At 37.8% G+C, this 18100-nt stretch overlaps 1 non-coding gene across 1 annotated transcript; it reads left to right on the forward strand.

Moving 5' to 3' along the window:
* Positions 1-5628: 5628 nt before the first annotated feature.
* TRNAN-AUU (transfer RNA asparagine (anticodon AUU)) lies at positions 5629-5702 on the forward strand. The gene has a single exon. It is a non-coding gene; the product is annotated as a tRNA-Asn (tRNA).
* The last annotated feature ends 12398 nt before the right edge of the window (positions 5703-18100 follow it).

Raw genomic sequence — 18100 nt, forward strand, 5'->3', positions numbered from 1 at the left:
ATCAGATGAGATTGGACATATCCAGTGTGATGCGGCTGTAGATGATTTTTGCTGTTTCTAACTTCTACATCAATGAATAAGTTTCAAAATAGAATGCATCAAGAGAACGGTGTTGGTAGTATAAAACTACCTATAGCACCTGGTATTCCCAGGTGGTCTCACATCCAAGAACAAACCAGGCCTAAGATCAGGTAATATTGGGCATATACAGTGTGGTGTGGCTGTAGATGAGCTTAGTGGTTTCTGTTAGAGTTCTTCTACTTCTAACTACTAGTACATAAATGAATAAGCGGCCGGTTTATTAAACCTGGTGGAATGATAATTTGCATGGTGATAAAGTACCAGCCAATCAGCTCCTAATTGCCATGTCACACGCTGGGTTTGAAAAATGACAGCTAGGAGCTGACTGGCTGGTACTTTATCACCTTGCACTTTATCAGTTCACCAGGCTTAATAGATCTGCCCCAATGTTTCAAAATGGAATGCATCAAGAGAATGGTGTTGGTATTGTAAAAATACACACAGCTCCTGGTATTTCCTTGTGGTCTCCCATCCAAGTACTAAAACCAGGACCAACACTGCTCAGCTTCCATGATCAGGAGAGATTGGGCAAATCCAGTGTGCTGTGGCTGTAGATGAGCTGGTGGTTTCTGTTAGAGCTTTTCTACTTCTAACTTCTGGTACATAAAAGAATACGTGTAAAAATTAAATGTACCAAGAAAAGGGTGTTGGTAGTTTAAAAACACCTAAAGAATCTGATAATACATGGATGGGAGACTGCTTGGTAGTAACAAAGTCCAATACTGCTTTGCTTCAAAGATCAAATGAGATTGGGCATATCCAGTGTGGTGTGGCTTTAGATAAGCTTTGTGGTTTCTGTTAGAGCTCTTCTACTTCTAACTACTGGTACATTAATGAATATGTATAAGGTTGTAGTTTATCCAATAAGCCTTTACTACCTTACCTCCCCCCCCCCTCCCCTCCTTATAGCTTCCTTTGTTCTCTCCTCCTCGTGTGTGCGTTATTTGTTTTCTCATACGTCCTAGAGGATGCTGGGATCACATTAAGAACCATGGGGTATAGACGGGATCCGCAGGAGACATGGGCACTTTAAGACTTTCAAAGGGTGTGAACTGTCTCCTCCCTCTATGCCCCTCCTCCAGACTCCAGTTTTAGAATTGTGCCCAGTGAGACTGGATGCACTACAGGGGAGCTCTACTGAGTTTCTCTGAAAAGACTTATGTTAGTTTTTCTTATTTTCAGGGAGGCTGCTGGCAACAGTCTCCCTGCTTCGTGGGACTTAGGGGAGAGAAGTATGACCAACTTCTAGTGAGTTCAATGGCTCTACTTCTGGCAGACAGGACACCATTAGCTCCTGAGGGTGCTGATCGCTGGGTACGCCTAGATGCCCACTCCCGTAGCCTGCCATCACCCCCTTACAGAGCCAGAAGTCAGAAGACAGGCGAGTAGCAGAAGAACAGATGGCATTCTGAGGTACCACGCAGCGAGCGGAATGCTGTGCGCCATGCTCTCACACAAACACAGGCACTGCAGGGTGCAGGGCGTGGGGGGGGCACCCTGGGCAGCATAAATTCCTCACAAAAGGCTGGCAAAAGTGGACATTAGTGCCTGGGCACTGTCCTTACCCCGCCAGCGTAATTAATTATTTGTTTCTGAACGGGACAGAAGCGTGCCATTACAGCGGCGGGGCTTCTTCCTCACCAGCACACCTATAGAGCGTTACAAGTCTATCACTATAGAGTTTATTATTTCCAGACTGTGTACTTTTGTCGCTGGGTTGTGAGCTGAAAAATCCCATCTGTCCCTCTGACAGATTTACTGTAGGTCTATCCCCCATAAGCCGATGTGTCTGTGGGTACTTGGTACATGTGTGTCAACATGTCGGTGGCTGAATGTTTTTCCCAAGAGGAAACTATATTAGGAATGCAGACATATGATGGTGGCCCTGTTGGCACCACCAATAACTGACTGGGTGAAAGTTTCAGTAATATCAGAGTGAGGTTGGATAAATCTGTGTCCCAGACACAGACGTAGAGAAAAGATGTGAGGTTCATGGCTATGCTTCTTTTCCCTCAGGCCCCGCAAAAATTTTATTTTGCCCAGTTACTACACACTGATACTGACTCGGATACTGATTCCTATGTCGACCATAATATTTCCTGATTAGATCCAATATTGGCAAGGAGCATTCAGTACATGATTGTGGATATTAAGGACATATTAACTAGAGATGAGCGGGTTCGGTTTCTCTGAATCCGAACCCGCCAGAACTTCATGGTTTTTTTCACGGGTCCGAGCAGACTCGGATCTTCCCGCCTTGCTCGGTTAACCCGAGCGCGCCCGAACGTCATCATGACGCTGTCGGATTCTCGCGAGGCTCGGATTCTATCGCGAGACTCGGATTCTATATAAGGAGCCGCGCGTCGCCGCCATTTTCACACGTGCATTGAGATTGATAGGGAGAGGACGTGGCTGGCGTCCTCTCCATTTAGATTATAAGAGACTGAGAGAGATTTACTGGAGCTGACTAGGAGGAGTACTGTTACTGTAGAAGTGTAGAGACTGAGTGGAGAGAGTTTACTAGTGAGGACAGTGCAGTTTACTTTATAATCCGTTCTCTGCCTGAAAAAAGCGATACACAGCACACAGTGACTCAGTCACATACCATATCTGTGTGCACTGCTCAGGCTCAGGCCAGTGTGCTGCATCATCTATTATCTATATATAATATTATATATATCTGTCTGACTGCTCAGCTCACACAGCTTATAATTGTGGGGGAGACTGGGGAGCACTACTGCAGTGCCAGTTATAGGTTATAGCAGGAGCCAGGAGTACATAATATATTATATAGTGAGTGACCACCAGACACACAGTGCAGTTTATTTAATATATCCGTTCTCTGCCTGAAAAAAGCGATACACACAGTGACTCAGTCAGTCACATACCATATCTGTGTGCACTGCTCAGGCTCAGGCCAGTGTGCTGCATCATCTATTATCTATATATAATATTATATATATCTGTCTGACTGCTCAGCTCACACAGCTTATAATTGTGGGGGAGACTGGGGAGCACTACTGCAGTGCCAGTTATAGAGATCCTGAAGCACTCACTCATCATGGGAAAGTACCAATGTGTTTCTTCATTGGTTGATGGAAGAAACATCTTACAAAAACTCTCCAGATTATTGACTTTTTAAAGTTTTTCTAGGAAACGTTCTTGATGAATGCTTATTAGCCTTTGTCAGTATGTACTTTTTGCAAAGTGTCTCTGTGGTGCAATTGGTTAGTGTGTAAGGCTATTAACCAAAAGGTTGGTGGTTCAATCCCACCCCGGAACGTAATTGACCTTGTGATCAGATTTTGGTGATATTTAAGTAGACAAGTCAAAATTTCAAACCCCCTCTTATTGTGTAGGGTACCTGGCCTTCTCTGATGTAATCAGAGTTAGATTTAATTCAGTGATTTTATAAAAAAAAGCTAGGAAGCACAATTTAGCAGTGGGTTGCAGAGAAAAAAAATATGCTGGCAGAAAAATCCAATTGAGTGATTAAACAGCTCTTTATTTTCTGGCTTTATTTTTATGCTAACAAATTTGTTCTCTGAATAGTGTCCACAAAGCCAAGTCTCTGATTAACACCTTTGTAAGGATGGTTTTTCACCTATTACTAAATTAAACTTGCTTCATTGGAAAGGCAGCAAGATGCATCCTCATTTCAATGTCTACTGAAATAATACAGGTTGACACCAGGAAACATTAACGCCACTGCATCCTTGCTGCTTTCTCATGTGGAAGTCTGTTTAATGTGAAAACAAGGTGATATCTAATTAGCACACAGGTAAGGAATTAAGAAAATCTTTATTTAAGGGTGAAGATGTTTCTCACAAAATCGTTGCCCCAATGCATCATTGAAATTCAAGCTGGAAAGATGATTTTAATATATCACTTGTACATTTTGTATTGCTCTTCTGGTGACAATGTAGTTTGTTTTTGTCAATTACCATTTTAATAATAGGGTAAAGAAAATGAAGTGGATTTTTGAAAGAAAACAAAACTGTCAATATACTATTAAAACAAATTAAAATTGTAAAAGTTATTGTACTTTAAGTAAAAATAAAAGAGCCAAAATATCAATCCCAGTTTTGGAATACTTTAATTAACAAACAAAAAAATGCATATAGCAGAGGATAGTTTCAATCTGCCTACCTCTGGGTTATGGGCCCAGCATGCTTCCATTGCTGTACTCTGCTGCACATGTAAGTGCAAGAGATCCTGAAGCACTCACTCATCATGGGAAAGTACCAATGTGTTTCTTCGTTGGTTGATAGAAGAAACATCTTACAAAAACTCTCCAGATTATTGACTTTATTAAGTTTTTCTAGGAAACGTTTTAGATGAATGCTTATTAGCCTTTGTCAGTACGTACTTTTGCAAAGTGTCTCTGTGGCGCAATCAGTTAGTGTGTATGGCTATTAACCAAAAGGTTGGTGGTTCAATCCCACCCAGGGACGTAATTGACCTTGTTATCAGATTTTGGTGATATTTAAGTAGACAAGTCAAAATTTCAAACCCCCTCTTATTGTGTAGGGTACCTGGCCTTCTCTGATGTAATCAGAGTTAGATTTGATTCAGTGATTTTATAAAAACATCTAGGAAGCACAATTTAGCAGTGGGTTGCAGAGAAAAAGAAATATGCTTGCAAAAAAATCAAATTGCTTGATTTAACAGCTCTTAATTTTCTTGCTTTATTTTTATGCTAACAAATTTGTTCTCTGAAAAGTGTCCACAAAGCCAAGTCTCTGATTAACACCTTTGTAGGGATGGTTTTTCACCTATTACTAAATTAAACTTGCTTCATTGGAAAGGCAGCAAGATGCATCCTCATTTCAATGTCTACTGAAATAATACAGGTTGACACCAGGAAACATTAACGCCTCTGCATCCTTGCTGCTTTCTCATGTGGAAGTCTGTTTAATGTGAAAACAAGGTGATATCTAATTAGCACACAGGTAAGGAATTACGAAAATCTTTATTTAAGGGTGAAGATGTTTCTCACAAAATTGTTGCCCCAATGCATCATTGAAATTCAAGCTGGAAAGATGATTTTAATATATCACTTGTACATTTTGTATTGCTCTTCTGGTGACAATGTAGTTTTTTTTGTCAATTACCATTTTAATAACAGGGTAAAGAAAATTAAGTGGATTTTTGAAAGAAAACTATACTGTCAATATACTATTAAAACAAATTAAAATGGTAAAAGTTATTGTACTTTAAGTAAAAATAAAAGAGCAAAAATATCAATCCCAGTTTTGATTACTTAAATTAACAAAAAAAATGCATATAGCAGAGGATAGTTTCAATCTGCCTACCTCTGGGTTATGGGTCCAGCATGCTTCCATTGCAGTACTCTGCTGCACATGTAAGTGCAAGAGATCCTGAAGCACTCACTCATCATGGGAAAGTACCAATGTGTTTATTCGTTAGTTGATGGAAGAAACATCTTACAAAAACTCTCCAGATTATTGATTTTTTAATGTTTTTCTAGGAAACGTTCTAGATGTATGCTTATTAGCCTTTGTCAGTAGGCACTTTTTGCAAAGTGTCTCTGTGGCGCAATCGGTTAGTGTGTTCGGCTATTAACCGAAAGGTTGGTGGTTCAATCCCACCCAGGGACCTAATTAAACTTGTGATCAGATTTTGGTGATATTTAAGTAGACAAGTCAAAATTTCAAACCCCCTCTTATGGTGTAGGGTACATGGCCTTCTCTGATGTAATCAGAGTTAGATTTGATTCAGTGATTTTATAAAAAACAGCTAGGAAGCACAATTTAGCAGTGGGTTGCAGAGAAAAAAAATATGCTGGCAAAAAAAATCCAATTGAGTGATTAAACAGCTCTTCATTTTCTGGCTTTATTTTTATGCTAACAAATTTGTTCTCTGAAAAGTGTCCACAAAGCCAAGTCTCTGATTAACACCGTTGTAGGGATGGTTTTTCACCTATTACTAAATTAAACTTGCTTCATTGGAAAGGCAGCAAGATGCATCCTCATTTCAATGTCTACTGAAATAATACAGGTTGACACCAGGAAACATTAACGCCACTGCATCCTTGCTGCTTTCTCATGTGGAAGTCTGTTTAATGTGAAAACAAGGTGATATCTAATTATCACACAGGTAAGGAATTAAGAAAATATTTATTTAAGGGTGAAGATGTTTCTCACAAAATCGTTGCCCCAATGCATCATTGAAATTCAAGCTGGAAAGATGATTTTAATATATCACTTGTACATTTTGTATTGCTCTTCTGGTGACAATGTAGTTTGTTTTTGTCAATTACCATTTTAATAATAGGGTAAAGAAAATGAAGTGGATTTTTGAAAGAAAACAATACTGTCAATATACTATTAAAACAAATTAAAATGGTAAAAGTTATTGTACTTTAAGTAAAAATAAAAGAGACAAAATATCAATCCCAGTTTTGGATTACTTTAATTAACAAAAAAAAATGCATATAGCAGAGGATAGTTTCAATCTACCTATCTCTGGGTTATGGGCCCAGCATGCTTCCATTGCAGTACTCTGCTGCACATGTAAGTGCAAGAGATCCTGAAGCACTCACTCATCATGGGAAAGTACCAATGTGTTTCTTCATTGGTTGATGGAAGAAACATCTTACAAAAACTCTCCAGATTATTGACTTTTTAAAGTTTTTCTAGGAAACGTTCTTGATGAATGCTTATTAGCCTTTGTCAGTATGTACTTTTTGCAAAGTGTCTCTGTGGTGCAATTGGTTAGTGTGTAAGGCTATTAACCAAAAGGTTGGTGGTTCAATCCCACCCCGGAACGTAATTGACCTTGTGATCAGATTTTGGTGATATTTAAGTAGACAAGTCAAAATTTCAAACCCCCTCTTATTGTGTAGGGTACCTGGCCTTCTCTGATGTAATCAGAGTTAGATTTGATTCAGTGATTTTATAAAAAACAGCTAGGAAGCACAATTTAGCAGTGGGTTGCAGAGAAAAAAAATATGCTGGCAAAAAAAATCCAATTGAGTGATTAAACAGCTCTTCATTTTCTGGCTTTATTTTTATGCTAACAAATTTGTTCTCTGAAAAGTGTCCACAAAGCCAAGTCTCTGATTAACACCTTTGTAGGGATGGTTTTTCACCTATTACTAAATTTAACTTGCTTCATTGGAAAGGCAGCAAGATGCATCCTCATTTCAATGTCTACTGAAATAATACAAGTTGACACCAGGAAACATTAACGCCACTGCATCCTTGCTGCTTTCTCATGTGGAAGTCTGTTTAATGCGAAAACAAGGTGATATCTAATTAGCACACAGGTAAGGAATTAAGAAAATCTTTATTTAAGGGTGAAGATGTTTCTCACAAAATCGTTGCCCCAATGCATCATTGAAATTCAAGCTGGAAAGATGATTTTAATATATCACTTGTACATTTTGTATTGCTCTTCTGGTGACAATGTAGTTTGTTTTTGTCAATTACCATTTTAATAACAGGGTAAAGAAAATTAAGTGGATTTTTGAAAGAAAACAATACTGTCAATATACTATTAAAACAAATTAAAATGGTAAAAGTTATTGTACTTTAAGTAAAAATAAAAGAGCCAAAATATCAATCCCAGTTTTGGATTACTTTAATTAAAAAAAAAAAGCATACAGCAGAGGATAGTTTCAATCTGCCTACCTCTGGGTTATGAACCCAGCATGCTTCCATTGCTGTACTTTGCTGCACATGTAAGTGCAAGAGATCCTGAAGCACTCACTCATCATGGAAAAGTACCAATGTGTTTCTTCGTTGGTTGATGGAAGAAACATCTTACAAAAACTCTCCAGATTATTGACTTTTTAAAGTTTTTCTAGGAAACGTTTTAGATGAATGCTTATTAGCCTTTGTCAGTATGCACTTTCGCAAAGTGTCTCTGTGGCGCAATCAGTTAGTGTGTACGGCTATTAACAAAAAGGTTGGTGGTTCAATCCCACCCAGGGATGTAATTGATCTTGTTATCAGCTTTTGGTGATCTTTAAGTAGACAAGTCAAAATTTCAAACCCCCTCTTATGGTGTAGGGTACCTGGCCTTCTCTGATGTAATCAGAGTTAGATTTGATTCATTGATTTTATAAAAACAGCGAGGAAGCACAATTTAGCAGTGGTTTGCAGAGAAAAAAAATATGCTGGCAGAAAAATCCAATTGAGTGATTAAACAGCTCTTCATTTTCTGGCTTTATTTTTATGCTAACAAATTTGTTCTCTGAAAAGTGTCCACAAAGCCAAGTCTCTGATTAACACCTTTGTAAGGATGGTTTTTCACCTATTACTAAATTAAACTTGCTTCATTGGAAAGGCAGCAAGATGCATCCTCATTTCAATGTCTACTGAAATAATACAAGTTGACACCAGGAAACATTAACGCCACTGCATCCTTGCTGCTTTCTCATGTGGAAGTCTGTTTAATGCGAAAACAAGGTGATATCTAATTATCACACAGGTAAGGAATTAAGAAAATCTTTATTTAAGGGTGAAGATGTTTCTCACAAAATCGTTGCCCCAATGCATCATTGAAATTCAAGCTGGAAAGATGATTTTAATATATCACTTGTACATTTTGTATTGCTCTTCTGGTGACAATGTAGTTTGTTTTTGTCAATTACCATTTTAATAATAGGGTAAAGAAAATGAAGTGGATTTTTGAAAGAAAACAATACTGTCAATATACTATTAAAACAAATTAAAATGGTAAAAGTTATTGTACTTTAAGTAAAAATAAAAGAGCCAAAATATCAATCCCAGTTTTGGATTACTTTAATTAACAAAAAAAAAGCATATAGCAGAGGATAGTTTCAATCTGCCTACCTCTGGGTTATGGGCCCAGCATGCTTCCATTGCTGTACTCTGCTGCACATGTAAGTGCAAGAGATCCTGAAGCACTCACTCATCATGGGAAAGTACCAATGTGTTTCTTCGTTGGTTGATGGAAGAAACATCTTACAAAAACTCTCCAGATTATTAACTTTTTAAAGTTTTTCTAGGAAACGTTTTAGATGAATGCTTATTAGCCCTTGTCAGTATATACTTTTGCAATGTGTCTCTGTGGCGCAATCAGTTAGTGTGTACGGCTATTAACCAAAAGGTTGGTGGTTCAATCCCACCCAGGTACGTAATTGACCTTGTTATCAGATTTTGGTGATCTTTAAGTAGACAAGTCAAAATTTCAAACCCCCTGTTATGGTGTAGGGTACCTGGCCTTCTCTGATGTAATCAGAGTTAGATTTGATTCAGTGATTTATAAAAACAGCTAGGAAGCACAATTTAGCAGTGGGTTGTAGAGAAAAAGAAACATGCTGGCAGAAAAATCCAATTGAGTGATTAAACAGCTCTTCATTTTCTGGCTTTATTTTTATGCTAACAAATTTGTTCTCTGAAAAGTGTCCACAAAGCAAAGTCTCTGATTAACACCTTTGTAGGGATGGTTTTTCACCTATTACTAAATTAAACTTGCTTCATTGGAAAGGCAGCAAGATGCATCCTCATTTCAATGTCTACTGAAATAATACAAGTTGACACCAGGAAACATTAACGCCACTGCATCCTTGCTGCTTTCTCATGTGGAAGTCTGTTTAATGTGAAAACAAGGTGATATCTAATTAGCACACAGGTAAGGAATTAAGAAAATCTTTATTTAAGGGTGAAGATGTTTCTCACAAAATCGTTGCCCCAATGCATCATTGAAATTCAAGCTGGAAAGATGATTTTAATATATCACTTGTACATTTTGTATTGCTCTTCTGGTGACAATGTAGTTTGTTTTTGTCAATTACCATTTTAATAATAGGGTAAAGAAAATGAAGTGGATTTTTGAAAGAAAACAATACTGTCAATATACTATTAAAACAAATTAAAATGGTAAGAGTTATTGTACTTTAAGTAAAAATAAAAGAGCCAAAATATCAATCCCAGTTTTGGATTACTTTAATTAACAAAAAAAAATGCATATAGCAGAGGATAGTTTCAATCTGCCTACCTCTGGGTTATGGGCCCAGCATGCTTCCATTGCTGTACTCTGCTGCACATGTAAGTGCAAGAGATCCTGAAGCACTCACTCATCATGGGAAAGTACCAATGTGTTTCTTCGTTGGTTGATAGAAGAAACATCTTACAAAAACTCTCCAGATTATTGACTTTTTTAAGTTTTTCTAGGAAACGTTTTAGATGAATGCTTATTAGCATTTGTCAGTATGTACTTTTGCAAAGTGTCTCTGTGGCGCAATCAGTTAGTGTGTACGGCTATTAACCAAAAGGTTAGTGGTTCAATCCCACCCAGGGACGTAATTGACCTTGTGATCAGATTTTGGTGATCTTTAAGTAGACAAGTCAAATTTCATACTCCCTGTTATTGTGTAGGGTACCTGGCCTTCTCTGATGTAATCAGAGTTAGATTTGATTCAGTGATTTTATAAAAAAAAGCTAGGAAGCACAATTTAGCAGTGGGTTGCAGAGAAAAAAAATATGCTGGCAGGAAAATCCAATTGAGTGATTAAACAGCTCTTTATTTTCTGGCTTTATTTTTATGCTAACAAATTTGTTCTCTGAAAAGTGTCCACAAAGCCAAGTCTCTGATTAACACCTTTGTAAGGATGGTTTTTCACCTATTACTAAATTAAATTTGCTTCATTGGAAAGGCAGCAAGATGCATCCTCATTTCAATGTCTACTGAAATAATACAGGTTGACACCAGGAAACATTAACGCCACTGCATCCTTGCTGCTTTCTCATGTGGAAGTCTGTTTAATGTGAAAACAAGGTGATATCTAATTAGCACACAGGTAAGGAATTAAGAAAATCTTTATTTAAGGGTGAAGATGTTTCTCACAAAATCGTTGCCCCAATGCATCATTGAAATTCAAGCTGGAAAGATGATTTTAATATATCACTTGTACATTTTGTATTGCTCTTCTGGTGACAATGTAGTTTGTTTTTGTCAATTACCATTTTAATAATAGGGTAAAGAAAATGAAGTGGATTTTTGAAAGAAAACAAAACTGTCAATATACTATTAAAACAAATTAAAATGGTAAAAGTTATTGTACTTTAAGTAAAAATAAAAGAGCCAAAATATCAATCCCAGTTTTGGAATACTTTAATTAACAAACAAAAAAATGCATATAGCAGAGGATAGTTTCAATCTGCCTACCTCTGGGTTATGGGCCCAGCATGCTTCCATTGCTGTACTCTGCTGCACATGTAAGTGCAAGAGATCCTGAAGCACTCACTCATCATGGGAAAGTACCAATGTGTTTCTTCGTTGGTTGATAGAAGAAACATCTTACAAAAACTCTCCAGATTATTGACTTTATTAAGTTTTTCTAGGAAACGTTTTAGATGAATGCTTATTAGCCTTTGTCAGTATGTACTTTTGCAAAGTGTCTCTGTGGCGCAATCAGTTAGTGTGTATGGCTATTAACCAAAAGGTTGGTGGTTCAATCCCACCCAGGGATGTAATTGACCTTGTTATCAGATTTCGGTGATATTTAAGTAGACAAGTCAAAATTTCAAACCCCCTCTTATTGTGTAGGGTACCTGGCCTTCTCTGATGTAATCAGAGTTAGATTTGATTCAGTGATTTTATAAAAACATCTAGGAAGCACAATTTAGCAGTGGGTTGCAGAGAAAAAGAAATATGCTTGCAAAAAAATCAAATTGCTTGATTTAACAGCTCTTAATTTTCTTGCTTTATTTTTATGCTAACAAATTTGTTCTCTGAAAAGTGTCCACAAAGCCAAGTCTCTGATTAACACCTTTGTAGGGATGGTTTTTCACCTATTACTAAATTAAACTTGCTTCATTGGAAAGGCAGCAAGATGCATCCTCATTTCAATGTCTACTGAAATAATACAGGTTGACACCAGGAAACATTAACGCCACTGCATCCTTGCTGCTTTCTCCTGTGGAAGTCTGTTTAATGTGAAAACAAGGTGATATCTAATTAGCACACAGGTAAGGAATTACGAAAATCTTTATTTAAGGGTGAAGATGTTTCTCACAAAATTGTTGCCCCAATGCATCATTGAAATTCAAGCTGGAAAGATGATTTTAATATATCACTTGTACATTTTGTATTGCTCTTCTGGTGACAATGTAGTTTTTTTTGTCAATTACCATTTTAATAACAGGGTAAAGAAAATTAAGTGGATTTTTGAAAGAAAACTATACTGTCAATATACTATTAAAACAAATTAAAATGGTAAAAGTTATTGTACTTTAAGTAAAAATAAAAGAGCAAAAATATCAATCCCAGTTTTGATTACTTAAATTAACAAAAAAAATGCATATAGCAAAGGATAGTTTCAATCTGCCTACCTCTGGGTTATGGGTCCAGCATGCTTCCATTGCAGTACTCTGCTGCACATGTAAGTGCAAGAGATCCTGAAGCACTCACTCATCATGGGAAAGTACCAATGTGTTTATTCGTTAGTTGATGGAAGAAACATCTTACAAAAACTCTCCAGATTATTGATTTTTTAATGTTTTTCTAGGAAACGTTCTAGATGTATGCTTATTAGCCTTTGTCAGTAGGCACTTTTTGCAAAGTGTCTCTGTGGCGCAATCGGTTAGTGTGTTCGGCTATTAACCGAAAGGTTGGTGATTCAATCCCACCCAGGGACCTAATTAAACTTGTGATCAGATTTTGGTGATATTTAAGTAGACAAGTCAAAATTTCAAACCCCCTCTTATGGTGTAGGGTACATGGCCTTCTCTGATGTAATCAGAGTTAGATTTGATTCAGTGATTTTATAAAAAAACAGCTAGGAAGCACAATTTAGCAGTGGGTTGCAGAGAAAAAAATATGCTGGCAGAAAAATCCAATCGAGTGATTAAACAGCTCTTCATTTTCTGGCTTTATTTTTATGCTAACAAATTTGTTCTCTGAAAAGTGTCCACAAAGCCAAGTCTCTGATTAACACCTTTGTAAGGATGGTTTTTCACCTATTACTAAATTAAACTTGCTTCATTGGAAAGGCAGCAAGATGCATCCTCATTTCAATGTCTACTGAAATAATACAAGTTGACACCAGGAAACATTAACGCCACTGCTTCCTTGCTGCTTTCTCATGTGGAAGTCTGTTTAATGTGAAAACAAGGTGATATCTAATTAGCACACAGGTAAGGAATTAAGAAAATCTTTATTTAAGGGTGAAGATGTTTCTCACAAATTTGTTGACCCAATGCATCATTGAAATTCAAGCTGGAAAGATGATTTTAATATATCACTTGTACATTTTGTATTGCTCTTCTGGTGACAATGTAGTTTGTTTTTGTCAATTACCATTTTAATAATAGGGTAAAGAAAATGAAGTGGATTTTTGAAAGAAAACAATACTGTCAATATACTATTAAAACAAATTAAAATGGTAAAAGTTATTGTACTTTAAGTAAAAATAAAAGAGACAAAATATCAATCCCAGTTTTGGATTACTTTAATTAACAAAAAAAAATGCATATAGTAGAGGATAGTTTCAATCTGCCTACCTCTGGGTTATGGGCCCAGCATGCTTCCATTGCAGTACTCTGCTGCACATGTAAGTGCAAGAGATCCTGAAGCACTCACTCATCATGGGAAAGTACCAATGTGTTTCTTCGTTGGTTGATGGAAGAAACATCTTACAAAAACTCTCCAGATTATTGACTTTTTAAAGTTTTTCTAGGAAACGTTTTAGATGAATGCTTATTAGCCTTTGTCAGTATGGACTTTTGCAAAGTGTCTCTGTGGCGCAATCAATTAGTATGTACGGCTATTAACCATAAGGTTGGTGGTTCAATCCCACCCAGGGACCTAATTTCCCTTGTTATCAGATTTTGGTGATCTTTAAGTAGACAAGTCAAAATTTCAAACCCCCTGTTACGGTGTAGGGTACCTGGCCTTCTCTGATGTAATCAGAGTTAGATTTGATTCAGTGATTTTATAAAAACAGCTAGGAAGCACAATTTAGCAGTGGGTTGCAGAGAAAAAAAATATGCTGGCAGAAAAATCCAATTGAGTGATTAAACAGCTCTTCATTTTCTCGCTTTATTTTTATGCTAACAAATTTGTTCTCTGAAAAGTGTCCACAAAGCCAAGTCTCTGATTAACACCTTTGTAAGGATGGTTTTTCACCTATTACTAAATTAAACTTGCTTCATTGGAAAGGCAGCAAGATGCATCCTCATTTCAATGTCTACTGAAATAATACAAGTTGACACCAGGAAACATTAACGCCACTGCATCCTTGCTGCTTTCTCATGTGGAAGTCTGTTTAATATGAAAACAAGGTGATATCTAATTAGCACACAGGTAAGGAATTAAAAAAATCTTTATTTAAGGGTGAAGATGTTTCTCACAAAATCGTTGCCCCAATGCATCATTGAAATGCTAGCTGGAAATATGATTTTAATATATCACTTGTACATTTTGTATTGCTCTTCTGGTGACAATGTAGTTTGTTTTTGTCAATTACCATTTTAATAATAGGGTAAAGAAAATGAAGTGGATTTTTGAAAGAAAACAATACTGTCAATATACTATTAAAACAAATTAAAATGGTAAAAGTTGTTGTACTTTAAGTAAAAATAAAAGAGCCAAAATATCAATCCCAGTTTTGGATTACTTTAATTAACAAAAAAAAATGCATATAGCAGAAGATAGTTTCAATCTGCCTACCTCTGGGTTATGGGCCTAGCATGCTTCCATTGCTGTACTCTGCTGCACATGTAAGTGCAAGAGATCCTGAAGCACTCACTCATCATGGGAAAGTACCAATGTGTTTCTTCGTTGGTTGATGGAAGAAACATCTTACAAAAACTCTCCAGATTATTGACTTTTTAAAGTTTTTCTAGGAAACGTTTTAGATGAATGCTTATTAGCCTTTGTCAGTATGTACTTTTGCAAAGTGTCTCTGTGGCGCAATCAGTTAGTGTGTACGGCTATTAACCAAAAGGTTGGTGGTTCAATCCCACCCAGGGACGTACTTGACCTTGTTATCAGATTTTGGTGATCTTTAAGTAGACAAGTCAAATTTCATACCCCCTGTTATGGTGTAGGGTACCTGGCCTTCTCTGATGTAATCAGAGTTAGATTTGATTCAGTGATTTTATAAAAACATCTAGGAATCACAATTTAGCAGTGGGTTGCAGAGAAAAAGAAATATGCTGGCAAAAAAATCAAATTGCGTGATTAAACAGCTCTTCATTTTCTGGCTTTATTTTTATGCTAACAAATTTGTTCTCTGAAAAGTGTCCACAAAGCCAAGTCTCTGATTAACACCTTTGTAGGGATGGTTTTTCACCTATTACTAAATTAAACTTGCTTCATTGGAAAGGCAGCAAGATGTATCCTCATTTCAATGTCTACTGAAATAATACAGGTTGACACCAGGAAACATTAACGCCACTGCATCCTTGCTGCTTTCTCATGTGGAAGTCTGTTTAATGTGAAAACAAGGTGATATCTAATTAGCACACAGGTAAGGAATTAAGAAAATCTTTATTTAAGGGTGAAGATGTTTCTCACAAAATTGTTGACCCAATGCATCATTGAAATTCAAGCTGGAAAGATGATTTTAATATATCACTTGTACATTTTGTATTGCTCTTCTGGTGACAATGTAGTTTGTTTTTGTCAATTACCATTTTAATAATAGGGTAAAGAAAATGAAGTGGATTTTTGAAAGAAAACAATACTGTCAATATACTATTAAAACAAATTAAAATGGTAAAAGTTATTGTACTTTAAGTAAAAATAAAAGAGACAAAATATCAATCCCAGTTTTGGATTACTTTAATTAACAAAAAAAAATGCATATAGCAGAGGATAGTTTCAATCTGCCTACCTCTGGGTTATGGGCCCAGCATGCTTCCATTGCAGTACTCTGCTGTACATGTAAGTGCAAGAGATCCTGAAGCACTCACTCATCATGGGAAAGTACCAATGTGTTTCTTCGTTGGTTGATGGAAGAAACATCTTACAAAAACTCTCCAGATTATTGACTTTTTAAAGTTTTTCTAGGAAACGTTTTAGATGAATGCTTATTAGCCTTTGTCAGTATGGACTTTCGCAAAGTGTCTCTGTGGCGCAATCAGTTAGTATGTACGGCTATTAACCATAAGGTTGGTGGTTCAATCCCACACAGGGACCTAATTGACCTTGTTATCAGATTTTGGTGAACTTTAAGTAGACAAGTCAAAATTTCAAACCCCATGTTATGGTGTAGGGTACCTGGCCTTCTCTGATGTAATCAGAGTTAGATTTGATTCAGTGATTTTATAAAAACAGCTAGGAAGCACAATTTAGCAGTGGGTTGCAGAGAAAAAAAATATGCTGGCAGAAAAATCCAATTGAGTGATTAAAAAGCTCTTCATTTTCTGGCTTTATTTTTATGCTAACAAATTTGTTCTCTGAAAAGTGTCCACAAAGCCAAGTCTCTGATTAACACCTTTGTAAGGATGGTTTTTCACCTATTACTAAATTAAACTTGCTTCATTGGAAAGGCAGCAAGATGCATCCTCATTTCAATGGTAAGTCAACCTTCTTGCCCTATGTTCCCTGTCAACGGATGAAGACGCATCATTATCTACCGCAGTCATTTTGGCCCAATAGATATGCAAGAATTTTAGATTCCCCTTTCTTTGCAGGTAGAGGAAGGAAAAGGAAGAGGTCTGTAGCCTCTTCAAGATCGCAGGACCAGAGATTGTCCTCTGCTTCTGCCAAATCCACTGCATGACACTGGGGCTTTCTTGCAGGAGCCCACACCAGTGGGGGCACGTCTAAAACTCTTCAGTCAGTTCTGGATTCATTCGGACCTGGACTCGTGGGTTTTACAAATAGTGTCCCAAGGGTACAAACTGGGGTTTCAAGACGTTCCCCCTCACCGATTGTTCAAATTGGCCTTAGTCAGCAGGGAGAAGGTTTTTATTCAAGCCTCTTCGTGGTCCCGAAGCCGGACGGCTCAGTCAGACCAATCTTAAATCTGAAATCCCTCAATTTCTTCCTAAAGAAATTCAATTTCAAGATGGAATTTCTCAGGGCAGTGATCTCCAGTCCGGAGGACGGAGATTTCATGGTTTTGGTAGACATAAAGGATGCCTACTTACATGTTCCCATTTAGCCACTGCCTCAAGCTACCTAAGGTTTGCAATTCAGGATTGTCATTACCAATTTCAGACATTGCCGTTTGGTCTGTCCACGGCTCCGAGGATTTTCACCAGGGTGATGGCGGAAATTATGGTTCTCCTTCGCAAGCAAGGAGTCACAATTATCCCGTACTTGGATGATCTCCTGATAAAGGCGAGATCCAGGGACCAGTTGGTGCAAAACATTGCACTCTCCCTGACAGTTCTTCAACAACATGGTTGGCTCCTAAACTTGCCAAAATCGCAGTTGGTCCCAATGACGCGGTTGTTGTTTTTGGGAGTCATACTGTTAGGCGCCAGGGTCCGCTTGATGGTCTGCGCGGCCCGGCGCCTAGCAACTAGAGACGCCGTGCACGTACAGCCGCCGGCTCCCTAGCAACGCTAGACGCCGGGCGCGCTGAGCCGCACGGACCCTAGCAACGGGGACGCCACTGGCGGACCGCGTTCCCCATTGCTAGGCTTTAGGAAATTAAGATATTCACCTGCTCTCTGGCCGTGCAGCAAGGCAGCTGCACGGCATTTATTCTAATCAGCCTTTAGCAGCTGATTGGAGGACTCCTTGTTAAATACACTCCCAGGGCTTCTCACAGACGCCGGTAATAGCTTCCTGCATGCTGCCTTTGTTTACTGAGAGTCTGTTTCCAGTCCTGCTGTATCCGGTCATTCCAGTCCGCAGAAGTCCGGTATTCGGGAGTTGTCATCTCATCCCAAGAGGTCGTTTGGTTCCCTGGAGTCCTGACTGATCACCGTTTTATATCCAGTGGTGTTCGTGAGTTGCGGCTCTGCCGTGTGTTGCGGCTCAGCCGCTTTACCTTTTATATTTTGTGTTTGGAGCATTTGCGGAGGGTTCCGCTTCCACAAGTCCTCTCTGGTACTTGGCGGTGCCG

This window comes from Pseudophryne corroboree, unplaced genomic scaffold (assembly GCF_028390025.1).
Source record: "Pseudophryne corroboree isolate aPseCor3 unplaced genomic scaffold, aPseCor3.hap2 scaffold_472, whole genome shotgun sequence".
Lineage (NCBI taxonomy): Eukaryota > Metazoa > Chordata > Amphibia > Anura > Myobatrachidae > Pseudophryne > Pseudophryne corroboree.